The sequence below is a fragment of the Magnolia sinica genome, chromosome 7 (assembly GCF_029962835.1).
Source record: "Magnolia sinica isolate HGM2019 chromosome 7, MsV1, whole genome shotgun sequence".
NCBI lineage: Eukaryota > Viridiplantae > Streptophyta > Magnoliopsida > Magnoliales > Magnoliaceae > Magnolia > Magnolia sinica.
The window spans coordinates 71,228,322-71,234,534 of NC_080579.1; positions in this window are offsets into that span (position 1 = coordinate 71,228,322).

A 6,213-nucleotide genomic window follows, 5' to 3' on the forward strand; every position below is an offset into this window, starting at 1 on the left:
TGGCACACATCACCCAGCTTCAGGACAAAGGACCATTTGAAGTGGCACACATCACCCAGCTTCAGGACAAACCATGAGAAGTGGCACACATCACCCAGCTTTAGGACAAAGCACCATGAGAAGTGGCGCACCATGCCTGGAGTTAAGACAAGTGCTCACTCAAAGTGGCCCACAATGCTTCTCCCTTATAAAGTGGCGCACAAAGCCATGTATATGGACAAAATCCCTAAGGGAGTGGCGTACAAAGCCATGTATATGGACAAAATCCCTAAGGGAGTGGCACACAAGGGTGGTTTTAAGACATGGGAGAGAATGATGTGGCACACAAAGGATGGAGTTAAGACAACATAGAGAAAGAAATGACGTTGGGACTAAGTTCCTTTAGAAGAGCATTGTGCGCCAATCCTTTTAAAGGTGGTTGTGCGCTAGGACAAAGAAGAGAAGGAGGGGTATTGTGTGCTAGGACAAAACCCCATTGAGAATGGGGTTGTGCACAAAGACTATTGGAAGTAGTTGTGCGTAACTTCATTTGGAAAGTGGGTGTGCGAAGTTGTGCACAATGGATGGCTTTAGGACAAGGCCTCTTACAAAGTGGCGCACAACCTTTGAATTAAGACAAGAGTGAGAAAAGAGGTGTTGTGTGCTAGTGTCAAGACAAGGGAGAGAAAAGAGGTGTTGCTGTGTGCCAATAACCATTTGCACTCCCCTTTATTGTGCGCTACATGGATTGTGCACCGCACAACCCCTCCAGTGCACAACCAACTTCTCCACCTTGCTGCTCTCCCTCTTGTCTCTTATCTCCCTTGTCTCCTTCTTCTCTTGTCCAAATGAGGCAAGGGAGGGAGTATTTATAGGCATTCCTCCCTAACATTGTGGTGTTCACCACCACTTCTTTTCTCATACAACTTCCATCTCTTTCCTTACATAGTGGTATTCACTAACCTGTTCCTTAAATGGTGGTGTACATCCCTTCTCCATTAAAATGACACCCATGCACCCTTTTTTACCAAAACACCCTCTTCACTGCCTTTTACCAAAAAACCCCAACTTACTGATTTTTACCAAAATACCAAAAATACCCCCGGAAGCTGATTTTTACCAAAATACCCCCTGATGCTGATTTTTACCAAAATACCCCCGGATGCTGATTTTTACCAAAATACGGAGTGCATAACCCTGGAAAAGATCCGCACCATGGAATTCTCTGACCAATGCAATGGACATACAATGAAAAATGTTTTGTGCCTCAACAGATGCCCCCTCGACCCTTCTTTGATTTATTCCTAAAATCAAATGGAGGATTGATCTTCCTCCTTAATGAACTACAACTAAAAGATGACTGGATGATCATGCTTGCATGGAAGACTGAATGGTCATACTTGACCAGAAGATCGAATGATCACACTCGAACGGAAGACTTGAAATGATCATATTCAAACGGAAGTTTTGAATGATCGTGTTCAGTCGGGAGACTGAATGATCACGCTTGAATGGAAGACTTGAAATGATTGTGTTGATCGAAAGAATGGATGATCGCGCTCAATCGGAAGACTGGATGATCACAGTCGGTCAGAAGACTGGATGATCACGCTCAAACAGAATACTTGAATGCCCCCAGCCAGCGTGTCGACCAGATGTTTTACTATAGAGGATAAAATTCTCTTTTCATTAAAACTTGCCACTGTAACAGTTGTGGCGACTCCATCTTTGAGTAACTCGACCAGAGAACTATCTTTCAACACCGCTGCTGCTGCAATGGTCTCTTTGATCAACTCTGGTTACTCTTTCCTTCAACTTCGTATCTAGGGGGTTGTTCTTCAATGCTACTCCTGCCGCAACAACTTTTTCATTGTTTCCTTTATTCATGATTTGCATAACCCAAGTTTTCAAATGATAGTCTTTCCTACCAAATTAATCGGAATTAATATCTCAAGACATTATAATTTTCCAATTTAGCTTCATGAAGTATTTATAATTTTTTGAAATATAGTAAAAACTTCTCCTCTTTTTAGGTTAATTGTGATATTCGTAATATGATAATGATTTAATCATTTCATCTTTGTGCTTGTCATCATGCTTCGCATTACATTCTTTGCTCATTATATCACGCTTTTGGAGATGTCATCTCTGGCTCTAAAGGTTCAACCGCTAAGTCTCTTTGTTGAGTCTTTTTTAGCTTGTGCTCCTTGGCATAGACTTAGATCTTTACTGATTCTGAAAAACAGATGAGACTTTTTTTTTCCAATTTTCATTTAATAACTTTTCGAAGGCCATAAAAGTTACTGATGATGATTCCGTTTGTTCTTTGTCTCCATCCGATCTGGTACTCAGAGACTTGCGATATCATTATTAGAACAATGAGAAGTTACGACATTGAACCATATAACCGGGCACTAATATAGAAACAACTTTTGAATGTTTACACTGATTGATGCTTCATAATTCTTGGTTGTAATTATCCAGCACATGCTTCTTATAGTTGATAAGCTTATCAATATTACTTAGCTCGCGATTATTGCTTAGTAGATTATACCATATGGATTCCTCTGCCGCTCATAAGAAATTACTAGAAAGACCAAGGCATATATTACTTTGAAGAATCAGATCATGCCCCCTCTCCAGCCCAATCTTTGTATAAAGATTTCTTCGGAAGATAATATTCATGAAATAAAATCTCCTAGTACTCTTGAAAGAAGGATAACCTTTGTTGCTTCTTTAGCGAATCCAAAGAATATATTTGAATCTTTAAATGGTCTAGAAGAGAATGATAATTCTTCACTAATTTATTCGCTGCTGCCTTTGAGAATTTTGTGAGATAATATTTCTTTATTATCAAGAAGGTAAAAAGACCTCTCAGCTCTTTTCAGAAGAATAGATATATTGTAGTTGAAGATTAGTAGTGTATCCTGAAGATTTGAACTTTCGAATAGGGAGCTGCTAATATTTTGAAGGCATTTGTTGTTGCTGTAATTTGAACCTAATTCAAGATAAATGCATTTTTGTCTATTGTTTAATCAATATTTGAGATTTTCATAAGGCAATTGCATATTTGAGCATATCTAAAGTGATATATATATATATATATATATATATATATCTGCAGTATCTTGATGCACACATAGTTTATGCTTTTTCAGCAGTAGAGCTAATGTACTTTAACTGACCATACTTTGACTAGACAAGACTGAATTTGTCTTAACTTGACTGGACTGACACTTACACACATAGTTTAGGTTCTTTGATTAGTGGAGCAACACACAGTTTAAGCTCTTAAGTAGTTGGAGCAATCACGACCGTGAACTTAATGGGATTTATGCACAGGGATAGCCACAGTAACTCTCTAGAGTCCGTAGGGCTTTACTAGTCTACCTTTGACCAAATCCAAGGCCGTCAGTTCATTAATGAGTAGGTTTAAGCCCTTCCTCATGAGTTACTACCAGAAACAAGCCTAGGATCTAGGTTTTCTACGGGTACCAAATCTAAGGCCGTCAATCCATTAATGAGTAGGTTTAGGGCCTTCCTCATGAGTTACTACCAAAAACAAGCCCGAATTTGGGTTTTCTTTATCTATAAGATTGGACCCATTCACGGGAGGGTAGTTTCAACTGTTCCCCGTGACGCTGTCGGAAAGCTATACAGATGGCATGGGTGTTATGAGTGATTGATCGTTGAGGACTTTTTTTTTGCCTTTTAGGGCTTTAAGTCACTAGCTCTGTCCGTTGCCCAGCACGGGTATGCATGTAATGTGGCCTATATGAGCTTTTTAGGGCCACTGGCTCCACACTGCTGCCCGAATGGCAATGGTGATAGGCTTTATGCGTAGTTGGCCGTATAGGGCTTCGCTAGGCTACCTTAAATGATAAACTGTAATCGTTGATGTGATAGTTGATCGTACAGGCTTTACTGAAGATAATAGATCAATAACTGAAGATAATAATATCGCCCCTATTGTTGTTGATGATATTATAAAATTTAGCACAAAAGGAACTTCAGCCCGGTAATAATATCAATTCCGATAAACTTCGATAATATAATAATCTTCATGTAGTTTATCTTGCCCCCTTTTGATTTGGAAGTATTATGCTAATAATCTTTGAAATTAAAACTATAGTTTATCTTCATGGATAACATATTTTGTATGCTTTTGTCTGCCCCCTGAATAATTATGCCGTGAATCTTCTGAGTCAAAATGCCATGAAACTTCTTAGTCAAAACACCATGAATCATCTTGGTATTCAGAGATGATATATTTTTTCTGAACTGTATATTGATGAAAATTTGCCCCCATGATGAATATACTTGTCTTGCTTCCTTCTTGTTTGTTCTTCTATAAAGCAAATATTTTCAATCAGGACCATATGTCATTACTTTTTCTTTATTTTCATGTCCTCCCTATGACAATTTTATTATCATTGGTCATCTTCGGTAGAAGACTTTTTCTTCTTTTCTTCTTTTCCTTTAAATACTCTGGCAGTGGCAATTCGATATTCTCCACAGCTAGCCATCATAAGGAGTATGTCATCTTCTTTAAATGTATATTTCATGTAGTCCTTGAATTGTCCAAACCCTTTCTTTACTTTCTTATTTGTAAAAATCGCCGATGTTCTCTTTATCGGAATTTCAACTCTTTACCTTTGACGATCCTTCATTTTGCTTTCTATCTTCGGCATTATCTGTTGTTGTTCTCTTAAGACATCGAAATAGCTGATTCATATGAGAGTTGAGCAGCTTCACTTTGTCTCTTTTCAAATTACAAATTGACTTGCTCTTCTATTATGGAAAATTGTGACGATGCCCCCAGGGTTCTCTACTAACTGTTAAATTCGTTATTTTGTTAATTGATTCGTCTACTTGTTGGTGATCAATGCCAAATTCAGTCGAACTAACTTCTTATCTGAAGGCCATCCTTAGGGAAAGTGAAAACTGCATTTGTTGATGTTATCGAGGAGGATAATTTGAGTGAGTGAGGTAAAACCCTTCCTCATAACATTCGATATGATCGACCTGTTATCCATACTCAGCAGGACGATATTCTTTGTGAGATAAGATTGAACCTTTTGTCTTTTAGATGTTACCAACATCTGTCATTTATCATCTTGCTGCACACCGGTGAAGCAGAAACTATTCCAAACATTACTTAGCGTTGTCTGCCCTTGATCGCAACTACTTTGATCTTCTCTGATACTTCTGGTGGAAATCCGTTAGGTGTGAAGTAAACAACCATGTTAGTCGAGAGAAAAGTCATTGCAGTATACTTGTTATTCAGAACAAAGTGTCAGCTACTTTGATTAAATAAAATTGTACTTTATTTTTAGAGATGAAGGGGAGGATGTTCCCACTAAGAGTCGCCACTGAGACTCCCCAGCAGAGTTGCCATTTTGTTTTGAATAAGAAACAAATGCGCCTGGTTTGGGGGATTTATTAAATGATAATAAAGAAATAATGAGAGAACAATGATCACAAGATATCTATTCATTCTAAGTTCATTTATATCCTCAGATTCCCTTGATTCTGAAAACAGAGTACAATTAATGCAATGCAGTGAATGAAATAGAAGGCAGTCTAATGGCAATTTCAGCAGCATTTTGACGCTTTTGATACTCATCGTCAAGGTGAAAAGGTTATGAAAGCTTGAAACCCTTGATCTGGCCGTGCGATAGGTTCTGATCAACCTTCCGTTCATTCTTCCTTGATCTGACCGTTGAGATCAGTTCTAATCATCCTTCCATTCATTCTTCCTTGATCTGACCGTTGAGATCAGTTCTGATCATCCTTCCATTCATTCTTCCTTCATCTGACCTTGAGATCAGTTTTGATCATTCTTTCATTCATTCTTCCAATGAAACCCTTGAAATGTGGAGCAAACATCCCTTTAAATGTGGAGCGGCAATTATCCCTTGAAATGTAGAGCAATGATCCCTTGAAATGTGGAGCGATGATCATCCATTGAAATGTGGAACGATGATCATCCCTTGAAATGTGGAGCGATCATCCCTTAAAATGTAAAGCGACCGTCCCTTGAAATGTTGAGCGATGATCATCTATTGAAATGGGGAGCGATGATCATCCCTTGAAATGTTGAGCGATGATCATCTATTGAAATGGGGAGTAATGATCATCCCTTGAAATGTGGAGCAATCATCCCTTGAAATGTAGAGCAACTGTCCCTTGAAATGTGGAGCGATGATCATCCCTAAAAATGTGGAGCGATGA